This window comes from Saccopteryx leptura, chromosome 3 (genome assembly GCF_036850995.1).
Source record: "Saccopteryx leptura isolate mSacLep1 chromosome 3, mSacLep1_pri_phased_curated, whole genome shotgun sequence".
In the NCBI taxonomy this organism is placed as follows: Eukaryota; Metazoa; Chordata; class Mammalia; order Chiroptera; family Emballonuridae; genus Saccopteryx; species Saccopteryx leptura.
Window position 1 is genome coordinate 9741355 of NC_089505.1, and position 14338 is coordinate 9755692.

The 14338-nt window shown below is 45.1% G+C and overlaps 1 protein-coding gene and 1 long non-coding RNA gene across 4 annotated transcripts in view; one reads left to right on the forward strand and one right to left on the reverse strand.

Moving 5' to 3' along the window:
- The window catches only part of TULP4 (TUB like protein 4), a 185093-nt gene extending 172064 nt beyond the window's left edge, over nucleotides 1–13029 (reverse strand). For 2 of the 3 annotated variants that reach the window (XM_066372934.1, XM_066372932.1), the window contains exon 1: nucleotides 12360–13029. The gene's annotated coding sequence lies outside the window, so the exon portion shown is untranslated. Of the gene's footprint in view, nucleotides 1–11564; nucleotides 11674–12359 lie in introns of those variants that run through there. The other variant, XM_066372933.1, reaches the window with a different exon arrangement.
- Nucleotides 11677–13119, forward strand: LOC136398693 (uncharacterized). Its single transcript, XR_010750035.1, has 2 exons — nucleotides 11677–11785; nucleotides 13010–13119. It is a non-coding gene; the product is annotated as an uncharacterized lncRNA (long non-coding RNA).
- The last annotated feature ends 1219 nt before the right edge of the window (nucleotides 13120–14338 follow it).

Here is a 14338-nt window from a genome sequence, read left to right on the forward strand (position 1 = left end):
CCAGACTCCCCAGTAAGCCGCCTTCTTCACACACTCACCTTGGGTCCACCTCACCTTTCAATAGTACCAAAAGAGGTTCAACTCAAACCAATTTTGCTAGTCATTAAACAATCTAGTACAAGGTTTGGTAATAACTGACTGAAATGAAAAGGTTGAAGTGATTGGCTTAAATTGACCTCCAGAGAGCCTGACCAGGCTGTGGTGTAGAGCATCAGACTGGGACACAGAGGATTCAGGTTCAAAGCCCTAAGGTCACCAGTTTGAGTGCAGGCTCATCCGGCTTGAGCGTGGGCTCATCCAGCTTGAGTGTGGGGTCACTGGCTGGAGCCTGGGATCATAGACATGACCCCATGGTTGCTGGCTTGAACCCCTGGCAAGGGGTCACTCGCTCTTCTGTAGCCCCCCAGTCAAGGCACATATGAGAAAACAATGAATGAACTAAGGTGCCACAACTATGAGTTGATGCTTCTCAACTCTCTCCTTCCTGTCTGTCCCTTTCTCTCTCTCTCGCTAGAAAAAAAAAATTGACTGATTTTTGGTACCTATCACATGACAGTGTTTACCCTATTACCCACAAAAAGTTATGGCTGTCTCGTATACACCATAGAAACAGATCAATTCCCCAAAGCCAAGCACATACACGTCTTTCCATGTCATGTGAAAGAGAAAGAACTTCACCATCTGAACACAGACAAAGGACAGCCAAGGAGATTCCTCTTTTATGACCATTAGTCAGCCAGGAGACCACAGTTATTTGCAAAAGACAGAAAGCTAAGAAAGAGAAGACAGTGTGATATTCCATGGCTCTCAGAATTAAACACAATACACCATTTCTGAACCATCAGTCAACCTTCAGTCAGTCTTCTCTACTTATTTACAATTTGCAATAAATTCATAGAAGATTGATCTCAAAACACCTTATAAGTACTGTTGCTTCTTTATCTACCTCTGCAAAGAGAAGTATTCTCAGCCTAGGAGGGACCTACAACGGTACCTAATGTTTCTCTATCACATTTCTTGCACATGAATACACATAAGATACAAATCCAATTCACTACATTGCACCACAAAAAATTTCAAGACAACATGAACTTTAATTGATTAAAAACAGATAAATACATTTATACCACATAGAGTAATATAATTGTGCAGCTTGTCAATGGTCCAGAAAAGGTTTGGTAGTGATTATTTAAAATTAAAGGCTGACATAATTATATAAAATTGAATTATGGTAATTATTTGTGGACTTCACATACCAGCACTTTGATCTCCACCAATAACAGAACCTGTCAGAACCATTAGAATGGTGAGGAGGAAGGAGATACAAAATCAAGCACAAATTGGATGCCATAAATCCAACACGGTTGGGACTGATGCTCTAGTAAGCCGTAATGAATGGGTTGTGGGCAGCACCCAACCCTATACTCCGTTTATTCAGAGCCCCTCGGAAGCAAAGCTGGCTGTGGAGACTCAATACTCCGTGTGCCACCTGCATTCCCACTTGTCACAGCACTACTGCGGGAATGAGAAACTGTGAGTGTTCTATCTTCTGCTAAGAATTGTTGTGTTTTATTCCAAGCATTTTAAATATTACAGAATTTATTTTATTATTCAGGTATAAGGAAATTCAGAAAAATTAACTTATATAGGAAACACAGATTTCATGAAAAAAAGATAAGAACAAAAATGAAGGAGATTTAAACTATTGGTAAACACTGAAAAATGTGATCTGAGTTTTAACTACATTCATCCACCTGCTGTTCCAATGACCCATTGTGTCTCAACTTCTTTTGCTCAGATAAATTAAATCCAGGTATGACTTTTTGAAGGCATTTTTTTGTAATCTGACAAATGTTAATATATAGATAAACTTTCTGATTATTTAACAATTCTAAGCACAACTCTGCCCATCTAAAGTGTCAGCTTTGGGCCCTGGCCGGTTGGCTCAGTGGTAAGAGCATTGGCATGGCATGCAGGAGTCCCGGGTTCGAGTCCCAGCCAGGGCACACAGAAGAAGCGCCCATCTGCTTCTCCACCTCTCCCCCTCTCCTTCCTCTCTGTCTCTCTTTCTCTTCCCCTCCAGCAGCCGAGGCTCCATTGGAGCAAAAAGTTGGCCCGGGCGCTGAGGATGGCTCCATGGCCTCTGCCTCAGGTGCTAGAATGGCTCTGGTTGCAACAGAGCAACACCCCAGATGGGCAGAGCATCGCCCCCTGGTGGGCATGCCGGGTGGATCCCAGTCGGGCGCATGCGGAAGTCTGTCTGACTGCCTCCCTGTTTCCAACTTCAGAAAAATAACCCCAAAAAATAAATAAATAAATAAAATAAAGTGTCAGCTTTGGCTCACCAGGGTTTACATACCCAGCATAAGCTAAAGTCTTATGATGCATGTTTTGACATTCTAACCACTGGAGCCAGTGGTGGGACTCAAATAATTTAAAAACTGGTTCACTGCCCTAATGACTGTTTTAAATTAAAAAAAAAGATATACCGAAAGGTAGTTTATTATTTCATGCATTTAATAGTTAAATAAGAATAAAAGAGGTACACAAAACTAGATTATAAGACTTTTAAAACATTAATGAAAAAATATTAAATAATACATGACAAAAAATAAAACTGTTAAGATATTTCCATATTACTTCTTGATTGGCGTCCTAACTTGTAATATTTTTCATCTACGGACAGAATGAATATTGCTACAGGTGCTTAGAATATGCTGTTGCACAGATGACATTAAAAGAGTGAGGAATGCAAATTTGTGATTTCCACTTAGGTGGCTGCCCAGGCACCCACCTTACAGAGAACCCTGATTATAAGTGCCATTTTAACAACTGATTCGCTGAACTCAACAAAAAATTAGGGATCATTTCTACTTACTGAACCAGTGCAAACCGGCTGAATCCCACCACTGACTGGAGCTGAATTTGTCCATCTGGTTTTGTGGCTAACAGGGTTGTCTGAAGCTTAAAAAACTGATTATGTTCAAAGACAATCCTTATGGTCTCAACAAATGATAACATCACTACTGATCAACTTTTTTATGGATATTAAAATTGTCCACCAAACCTTTTTAGCACTAACAGCTCAGCCTGTAGCTCATCAAGGACTTCTGAAACTACTATTTATAAGGTTCAATTAACAATACACGTGTTTCCCTGGGGTGGTAACATATACTCTTAATAGCCAAAGATGAAGGAAAGGCATGTAGTGGGACAGTAGTATGAACCTAAAAGGTTTTCTACACAAAACTCTTGATTCTCCTTGCCAGAGACGGAAGATCACACACACACAAATCAGAAGTAAATGTCTCATGGCTAAACTAATCTTCCTTTTGTCTTTTGTAAGAAACAGGTAAAAGAAACATTCAGTAAGATGAGAAAATTCTGAACCCAGTAAATTCTGTCTATGACATTGAAGTGGAACTTGAAAACACTGAGCAAGTTTCTGTAAGTAGATATAGAATCCAGTAACTAATTAGATCAACAGCTGAGACTTGAAAGTAAAGATCGAAACTTCTGTCATAAAAATTACTCATTGAAAGGGCTACCTTCTTAGCCCTAACCAGACATGAACAGATCTGACACAACACCCTCTTGAACCCAATGCTTCTTTACTGCCCATTCCACTCCGGGAGAAAGCGTCTAAGTATAAAGACGACTAAAAGAAAGACTAGCAGAAGTAATTTTTACAACATACTACTTTATATTATGTATTTCTAAATCCTTTCACATCCATTAAGGTCAAAATGAAATCTTTAAATTTTAAAAAGTGAGAAATTAGTCTATTTTTTTTTCTTTTTTTACAGATAGAGAGTCAGAGAGAGGGATAGATAGGGACAGACAGACAGGTACGGAGAGAGATGAGAAGCATCAATCATCAGTTTTTCGTTGCGACACCTTAGTTGCTCATTGATTGCTTTCTCATATGTGCCTTGACCGTGGGCCTTCAGCAGACCAAGTAGCCCCTTGCTCAAGCCAGAGAGCGTGGGTCCAAGCTGATGAGCTTTTTGCTTGAACCAGATGAGCCTGCGCTCAAACTAGTGACCTTGGGATCTCGAACCTGGGTCCTCGGCATCCCAGTCCGATGCTCTATCCACTGCACCACCATCTGGTCAGGCGAAATTAGTCTCTTAAATTAGATTGTATATCTTTTTCAAAGCTCTTTCACATCCATTTCAACTTTAATAGTGCTTTTTTTTTAATGTAAGATTCTTGAAAGCAGGTACTTTCATCTCTTTTTTATTTTTATTTTTATTTATTCATTTTAGAGAGGAGAATGAGGGAGAGAGAGAAAGGGGGGAGGAGGAGGAAGCATCAACTTCCATATGTGCCCTGACCAGACAAGTGCAGGGTTTTGAACCGGCGACTTCAGCATTCCAGGTCTATGCTTTATCCACTGCGCCACCATAGGTCAGGCCTAATTGTGTTTTTGATGAAAAACAAGTGATGCCTGAATGGTGGTACAGTGGATAGAGTGTCGACTTGGGATGCTGAGGCTCCAGATTTGAACCCCACAGGCCCACCAGCTTAAGCACGGGGTCACCAGCTTAAGCATGGGATCAAAGACATGACCCCATGGTCACTGCTGACTCAAGCCCAAAGGTTGCTACATTGAGCAAGTGGTCACTGGCTCGGCTGGAGCCTCCCAGGCAAGGCACATATGAGAAGCAATCAATGAGCAACTAAGGTGCCACAACTATGAGTTAATGCTTCTCATCTCTCTCCCTTCCTGTCTGTCTGTACCTCTCTCAAAAAATATATAAAATAAATTTAAAAATATATAACACAGTGAGAAAGATGTTCCAATAAGTCTATATTATCTGCACAGCACTTCTGTACACCTACAGAATAATTTTCTATACTCCACAACCTACTATAGTACTAGTGGAGGCTTTCCATAAACCACTTTTCAATTCTGTTCTTAAAATACCCTTCTCTCCAGGGTAGGTATCCTTGATACCACACAAGTACAAAGACTTCTATTCCTACATACTGATGTGAGAGAAATATATCTGATTCTGAAACATATTTAAAGGGGAAAATATCATAATTTTTAAAATCCATGAATACTCCAAAATTTTTATTTTGACCCATCATTTTCTATGAAAACAAGAAACCAAATAAGATTTGCCCTCTGGTATAGGTGCTAATATGCCAAAAAGAGATGTTAAAGGAAAAAAGTCAAAATTTACCATAGTTTATAGTAATTTATAGAGATGAGGTAATTAACTCAACACTTCTGAGCAAAGATTTTATTTAATTTTAACTGAATACACAGTGGGCATCTATCTCTTTGTCTCCCCTTTCATTAGTTAGAAGCACCCTCAACTCTATTCATGGCTCCTCCTCTATTTCTTATGGTTTTTGTGGGACTGTCAATTGAGAACTATTCTACACACACACACACACACACATACACACACACACACACACACACACACACACACACACACACACACACACACACGGCCAGATGGTGGGCAAGCTACCCTAACTAGAAAAGCTGCATCTTACAACACAAGCACGAGACGATAGCAACTGAAACAGACTTTCCAATAGATGGTTTCTGAAAGCTATAATAGATCCTTGCAGCCCTGGTTCTTGGCTACTAAAGCCTAGTTGTTCTTCATTTGCTTTGTCTACATTATATAAAAGTGCCAAGAGTCTGACCTGTGGTGGCCCAGTGGATAAAGCGTCAATCTGGAGTGCTGAGGTCGCCATTTTGAAACCCTGGGCTTGCTTGGTCAAGGGACATGTGGAAGTTGATGCTTCCTGCTCCTCCCCTCCTTCTCTATCTCTCTCTCCCCTTTCCAAAATGAATAATAATATAAAAAAGTGCTATGCTTACAGTTCTGTAACCTCCCTTTTTCACTCTAACATATCACGGGCATCTTTCCAGACTGGTTAATATAGATCCATATCATTATTTTCAATGGCTGCATGCAATGAAAGTACCATAATCTATTTACTCAGTTCCTTAGTTAAGGTTATTTACTATATAACTGTATATACTAAGTAGTATATACTTTACTACACATCTCTTTGCTAACTTTTCCTATTATTTCTTTAGGATAACTCCTCAATGTGGAGTTGATGACTTAAAAATTATGCAAATCTTACATTTTAATACATAAAAGCAGTTATGGCTAGTGCTCGACTTACGACCACAATTGGCTCTGACAGACCAGTCGTAACATGATTTGGTTGTAAGCTGAGTAGGCGCTATATGTACAGTACTGTGAAATAATGTTATAAAAATCTTTAAGTCAGGCCCTGACCGGTTGGCTCAGTGGTAGAGCGTCGGCCTGGCGTGCAGGAGTCCCGGGTTCGATTCCCGGCCAGGGCACACAGGAGAAGCGCCCATCTGCTTCTCCACCCCTCCCCCTCTCCTTCCTCTCTGTCTCTCTCTTCCCCTCCCGCAGCGAGGCTCCATTGGAGCAAAGATGGCCCGGGAGCTGGGGATGGCTCCTTGGCCTCTGCCCCAGGCGCTAGAGTGGCTCTGCTCGTGACAGAGTGACACCCCAGAGGGGCAGAGCATCGCCCCCTGGTGGGTGTGCCGGGTGGATCCCGGTCGGGCGCATGCGGGAGTCTGTCTGACTGTGTCTCCCCATTTCTAGCTTCAGAAGAAAAAAAAAAATCTTTAAGTCATATTTTATCATAATTTTCTTTCATTATTGTTATATATCATAATTTTCTTTGTTCATTTTATGCCATTTGTATCATCTCTACACCATTTTGTTTCTTATTTTTACATTCGTCAGGTTTAAGTAAAACACTGCATTACCAGTACAACTGGTTTAATATTTGCAAAGACAATTTCCTCTTAGTAGACATCTTGGGAGAGGTTTGATGAAAAATATCCAAGACACAAAACACAAATTGCTGTACCAAGTCTGGGAAAACAGTTGAAATGGTGCACATGGAGATGGTAGTTCTGCTGGAAGCTGGTCCGCCCTGTTGTACGCCCGGCTGGGCAACGCTTGCGCTGCCAGACACAGAGCAGTCCTGGCTAGTGATTGTGGTCGTAAAGTCGAATGGTCGTTAAGTTGTATTGGTCATAAGTTGCATAGGTCGTAAGTCAATCAATATTTGTACTTAGAATGATCCATCAATGTCCACCTCTACTGAGTATACCTGGTATACTGGGAATTATCGTTATCCTTACCCCCATTCCAATCAGGGAAGTGCCCAAATGGTAAGGCAACCAAGACGGTTACCAGAGTAATCATAATAATGTAATATTTTATACTAAGCTTAATCAGTTTGTTCACAACCTGTAAAAGGTCTAAATTCAGTCTAAATTATATTACCACTATACTATTTGAAAAATGGTGTCTTCTTTGGCTTGGACTGCCATAACAAATATGGCGTGGACTAGAGTGGCTTCAACAACGGAAATTCATTTCTTACAATTCTGGAGGCTGAGAAATCCAAGATTAAGATGCCAGTGTGTAGGTTTCATTCTGAGGCTGCTCCTCTTAGCTTGAAGGCAGCTGCCATCTGGCTATGTGTTCACACAACCTCTCTATGTGCACGATCGGGACACAGGGGGGAGGGCGCAAGCTCTCTAGTGTCTCTTCTTATAAGGCCACTAATGCCACCATAGAGGCTCCACACTTTACCCTAATACCTCCCAAAGGCCCCATCTCCAAAATACTATAACTCCTGAGGATAAAGCTTCAGAGTATTGGACTTGGGGAAGACACATTCAATGTATAACAAATTTCTTTAAATTTCATTTATTTAATTACTAATGAAACATTTTAATGTATTTATTGGTTATTTATTTATTTTTTTACAAATTGCTCTGTTCTGATTCTAAATGTGGAACAGGAAGGGTACAGGATGAGCCTGAAACATCTTGTCACACCAGAAAGCAAGGAAGCTACCATAGATTCCTAGAGGCATGCCTTAAAGACTTAGAGCCAAGCTGAATAAGCCAATCTGCCCAAAGATGGGGCAGTTTGAGCACTAGAACAATAACTGAAATGGACTGAAACACATGACATACGCTAATAGAGTTCATAAAGAGACACACAAAGAAAAAAACCCTCACCCATCGCTGTAGAAGGATGCTAGGGAACTAACTAAAGATATTGGGAAGTGGTAAATACCAGGATAATCATACATTATTCCTGCCCTTCCTATATCATCTATATTACACCTCAGCGTAAACCCTACATGCTTTCATACAGCAAATATGCCACTATTAATTATAACATCAACTGGGAAACAAAAGCATCATCTGCATGAGCCACAAATTTCGGAAAGATGTACAACAAGAACATAATGTACGGATTAGTTTTATTCCCCATGGGACCTATATTTTAAAAAGGAACTGTGCAGGCCCTGGCCACATGGTTCAGTTAGTTAGAGCGTCATCCGGACATGCCGAGGTTGCGGGTTTGACCCGCAGTCAGGGCACATAAAAGGATCAACTAATGCGGGCATGAATAAATGAAACAACAAAATCAATATTTCTCTCTTCCCTCCTTCTTTTCTCTCTAAAATGTCAATATTAATTTCTTTTTTAATTTAAAAAATAAAAAAGAAATGTGCATCTGTTTTCCTGTTTTAATTAAACAAAGATAGCTGGAATTTCCAGTGAGAATTCCTTATCGTGATGAGGTTACCATGGTTGTTGACATTTAATGTTAAAATTTTTATAAACAGCCCTGGCCGGTTGGCTCAGCGGTAGAGCGTCGGCCTAGCGTGCGGAGGACCCGGGTTCGATTCCCGGCCAGGGCACACAGGAGAAGCGCCCATTTGCTTCTCCACCCCTCCGCCGCGCCTTCCTCTCTGTCTCTCTCTTCCCCTCCCGCAGCCAAGGCTCCATTGGAGCAAAGATGGCCCGGGCGCTGGGGATGGCTCTGTGGCCTCTGCCTCAGGCGCTAGAGTGGCTCTGGTCGCAATATGGCGACGCCCAGGATGGGCAGAGCATCGCCCCCCTGGTGGGCAGAGCATCGCCCCTGGTGGGCGTGCCGGGTGGATCCCGGTCGGGCGCATGCGGGAGTCTGTCTGACTGTCTCTCCCTGTTTCCAGCTTCAGAAAAAAAAAAAAAAGAAAGAAAAAAAAAAATTTTTATAAACAAAATGCAGTATGTATGTAATACAATAGTGTATTATTCAGCCTTAAAAAGGAAATTCTGACGCATGTAATATGACCAAACCTTGAAAACAGCACACTAAATGAAATAAGCCAGTCACGAAAGGACAAACACTGTATGATTTCACTGCTGTAGGTTCCTAATACAGACAAACTCCTAGAGAAGCAGAATGGTGGTTGCCAGGTCCCCCGCAGGAAGGAAAGGGTAGTTACTGTTTAACGGGTACGAAGTTTCAGTTCAGGAAGATGAAAAAGTTCTGGAGAGGGATGGATAGTGGTGACAGTGGAACAGCAATGTGACTGTACTTAGTCCCACTGAACTGTACGCTCCAAAACAGTTAAAATGATAAATTCTAGGTTATGTATAGCATATCACAAAAAATTTTAGTATGCTTAGTACATTAAAATTTGGTAACTAAATTAACATTATCCCAGCCAAATGAAAGGAATCTGACATCTTAATTGCACAGTCCCTGCAGTCTCAGCAGTCTCACTAAGGCAGGGGTCCCCAAACTACGGCCCGAGGGCCACATGTGGCCCCCTGAGGCCATTTATCCGGCCCCCCGCCGCACTTCCGGAAGGGGCACCTTTTTCATTGGTGGTCAGTGAGAGGAGCACATTGACCATCTCATTAGCCAAAAGCAGGACCATAGTTCCCATTGAAATACTGGTCAGTTTGTTGATTTAAATTTACTTGTTCTTCATTTTAAATATTGTATTTGTTCCCGTTTTGTTTTTTACTTTAAAATAAGATATGTGCAGTGTGCATAGGGATTTGTTCATAGTTTTTTTTTATAGTCCGGCCCTCCAACGGTCTGAGGGACAGTGAACTGGCCCCCTGTGTAAAAAGTTTGGGGACCCCTGCACTAAGGGCAAATATATATAATAATTCAGTAAAGCTTTAGTGATACTGACACTACTTCACAGAATCCTAAAAGGGAACCAATGCAACAACTAAAGCAAGGCATCTGGTGAATCATGTGCATAGCTGGGCCACTCAACCCATTTTCAATCTTTCTCCCTCCACAGAAAGGAACAGGAAAGACAAGAATTGATCTCGTAAATGCAGTGGAACAGATGAAGAACCATGTCCTAGCTTAACCACGCACAAGGCAGGCACTCAATAAATATTCCTGACTTCCAATACCCAGTGAATCTGGAGTAAACCAAAAAGAAAACCTGGTCCCCTCTGTACAGAATCGAGAGAGGGGGCTGAGATCAGCCAGAAGGAAGGCTGCCATTCTCCACCGGTCTTCTCTACTTGGGAGCCCAGCATCAATGTCGGATGGTTCAATGGAAAACAGGTTTCATGTACTAAATGTCCTTTTATGGGGTAAAAAAAAAAATTTCTACTTAAGAGTTTTGGTGGGGAAAAAAGTGTGAATAATCAAACTGCCACTCTTACACCTTCATACAAAAATTAGGAAGTCCAATATGATACATCGTTTCTAAATGAAAAAATCATTGTTTTAAAATACATAGTAGTGAATACATTATATTACTGTTTCTCAGGCACAGCATGCACACCTAGCTTTCCGTTCTGCACCCATGTCTGAAAGCTCCATTGTGTTAAAATGTGTTCCCTATATTATTCCTCTAACTCAGAATTACATACTTCTAACTCTAAAGGTCAACAATGCCTCCCCCATCACATGAAAACACTGCTTTCACAACCCTTACAAAGATAAAGCACTTAAAATTCTTATAGGAAATTCACATCCTCTAACAACTCTGTCAAACCAAGTCAGTCCTAGTATCTAAATTGAGGGACCAAACACTAGATGTGGCTACTCACGATTTATTCACATACTCATGTCCATGGCAGCAAACTAGGAAGAAATGGAGCAGTCCGAGGAGGCTGATGTGGCTATCACTGCACAATGTTGACACCAGCTTGCAAACTGCCCCGCCAGCCGCCAGGAGACTCGGTGGCGGCTCTCCGGATTGCAGTGTGGCTCTGTGCAAGGTGCCCTGTCGCTTCACATCCATCACAACCTCCACCCTGGCAAGCTGGTGCCGTGGGGCCTGCTGGGCAGCGGCTCTCCAGGGCCACAGCCCATTCCCAGTGGCCCTGCCTGCACGAAATACACTCTAACGACTAAGAAATGGGAACCTGACACACACAGGCAGAGGCGGGAAGAAGGAGCCCCCCCTCCCCCAGGAATATTCACATTCTTCAAAACCTCAGAAGTAACTGGCTTTCCCAGTGCTTTTCTTAAAGCATGTCTACTGGGTACTGTATCCTTAAGTAAACGCGCTGAACTCCTGCGAAATAGCAAGAGGGGTCCCCACGTAGAGAAATCCAGGAAACTGCTCCCTGCAAGGGGAGTTGTGTCCAAGGAGGGAAGTGTCTGAAGACTTCCCGATCACCATGGCAATTTAGCAGGTAAGCCACCACATCAACCCCCAATGGGATCGGGTCACCCTCATTTCCTTCCACCGAGCTAGATGGCCCTCACCTTTCCAACCTTGAAGTGCTGTGACAGGAAAAAGTAGACACGTCTCCCTGCTAATTGCCCAAGCGGGTCAAACTTCAGAGCAGGCAGCAGGCACTTGGTTTCGGAGCGCAGGGGAAAGAGGAAGGGTTGGGGTTCGGAGCGGAATCCCCGTGATTTGCCAGAGGAAACAGCACCGACCAGACAGCAGAAGCGCCAGCCTTTCCACGCAGCTGCCACGACAGGTGACCGCGCCGCTGTGCAGACAGCCCGCTGGCCCGGGGCTCCCACGGCGGAGGGCGGGCAGGAAGGGGCCGGAGGGGGGACAGACCCGAGGGCGAGGAGGTGGGCAGGGGCTGGGGGGCGAGCCGCTCAGTCCAGACGCCGGGGAGGAAGCAGAGGGGCGCGGCCCCGTCGCCCCGGGGAAACCGTTTTAAGGGGTTTTCTGGCTCCACAAGTAAGAAAAAAAATGGCTCCACGCCAAACGCCTCCTGATTTACACACGCGCGCACGCACAGCGAGCTCCTCTCTCGCCCCATTTTCTGATACGCGGAAACAAAAGGCGAAAGCGGCTCAGCGGCGGCCAGCGCCGCGCGGAGCCGGGTCCCCGCCACGCTCTGCCCCCGCGCCGCCAGGGGCTCCGGGACGGCCGCCCGCCGCCCGCCCGGCCCGGCCCGCCGCCGCGTCCCCCGCCGCGCCCGCACAGGGGCCTGGCCGGGCTCGGGGCCCCGCGCGCGCCTCGAGGGGACTGGCGGCGCTCGGGCCCGCCTCCTCCGCGCCCCGGAGGGCGGTGGTGCCAGCGGCCCGCGCCCGCCTCACCTCCGGGCGGCCGAGCGGCGGCCTGCGCTCCTCCGCGCCGCTCCGCTCCGCCTGCAGCAGCCCCGCCGCCGCCGCCGCCGCCGCCGCCTCCCTCCGCGTCTCGGCCGAGTCTCCGCCTCCCTCGGCCGCCGCCGCCGCCGCCGCTGTTGGGCCCGGCTCCGCGCCACGTGACCGCGCCACGTGACCCAGGCGGCTGGCAGGCTCCTCGGCCGCCAGCCTCGTGCCCTCGTGCCCGCCGCCTCCCGGCCGGGGTCGGGACCTCGCCGCCTCCCCTCGCGCTCGGTCCCCGCCCGAGCTGCCGCTTGGCCGCCACCCGCTCCCACGAACAGCACCCCCAGTCGGCAGAGCCGCCCGCCCCAGTCCGCGCGCGCGCAAGGCCGCAGCCGTCGTTCCCCGCGGCCACTCCGCGCCTGGACAGCGGGGGAAACAGCTGGACTCGTCCCGCCCGGCCCGGCGGCAGCAAGCGGACCACGGCCGTGTCCTGATTGGCGTGCGGGCCCCACTGCATCGGGGCCGGAAGCGGATATCCCGCTGTCCTCGCTCGCGAGCCACGGGAGCCTCCGCTGTGCTCGGACCCGGAACCGGCGCAGCGCCCGGGAAGGCAGTCGTTCAAGCGTCTTTGAGGGTGACGCTCTCCGACTCTCTTTCAGGTGTCTTACCCAGGAAACACCGGATAGCGTCATTTTAAGGCACACAGGGGAAAGGAAAGCATGGCTTCCCCTGACCTCCTATTAAATCGATGACCTGCCAGGAATGGAAACTTTCTGCATCCGTGTTTTATTTTCCAACATATACAAAGAAATAGCATTGCCAGTTGTGCGGCCACCCACATATGTGTAGTTCTTTTTAAAAATATGCGGGAGTCACCATACTTTCTTCCTTGACTTGTGGCATAAAATGCCCAATAGAGTTAAGTATAGCAGCCAGTTTTTGTAAAGGATCAGAACTTTTTTCCCCATTCTGCCTAATTGCCAGATTTCCCAAATCAGCTTCAGATATAAGAATTCCTGCTTCTATGAATTTTTGGATGTCAGAAAGGAAAGTTAGACTACAAGTCCTTAAATTCTGAAATTCCATGGCTAAGATTTCACAATCTTAGAGTATTGGCAAGTTCTACCTACATTTTTTAATTTTTAAAAAACGTGTTTTTTGTTTTGTTTTGTTTTTGCGAGAGAGAAAAAAAGCGTGATGAGAAACAGCAACTCATAGTTATGTCACTTTAGTTGTTCATTGATTGCTTCTCATATGTGTCTTGACGGGGAGGCTCCAGCAGAGCCAGTGACCTCTTGCTCAAGCCAGCGACCTTGAGCTTCAAGCCAGCCACCATGGGATCCTGTCGATGAGGACTCCACACTCAAGCTGGTGACCTTGGGTTTAGAACTTCAGCGTCCGGGGTCAATGCTCTATTCACTGTGCCACTTCTGGCCAGGCTAAAAAAATGTGATTTTTTTTTTTTTCACAGAGACAGAGAGTCAGAGAGAGGGATAGACAGACAGGAATGGAGAGATGAGAAGCATCAATCATTAGTTTTTCGTTGCTCGTTGCAATACCTTAGTTGTTCATTGATTGCTTTCTCATATGTGCCTTTACCGTGGGTCTTCAGCAGACTGAGTAACCCCTTGCTCGAGCCAGCAACCTTGGGTTGAAGCTGGTGAGCTTTTGTTCAAACCAGATGGGCCCACGCTCAAGCTGGCTACCTTGGGGTCTCGAACCTAGGTCCTCCGCATCCTAGTCTGATGCTCTATCCACTGCGCCACCGCCTGGTCAGGCAAAAAAATGTGATTTTTTAAACAAGCAATACTTGCCTTACATATGTATGCACATAAGTATAATGTATTTAAAGAAGTACTGATAACAGCATCGTTTGATAACAATATGAAACCCCTGAAATTAAGTTTGAAACCTTTAAGAAAAAAATACATTTAGTTTTAAAGTATCTCAAACAGAAGAATCCTCAATTTAAGTATTATGCTTCAACT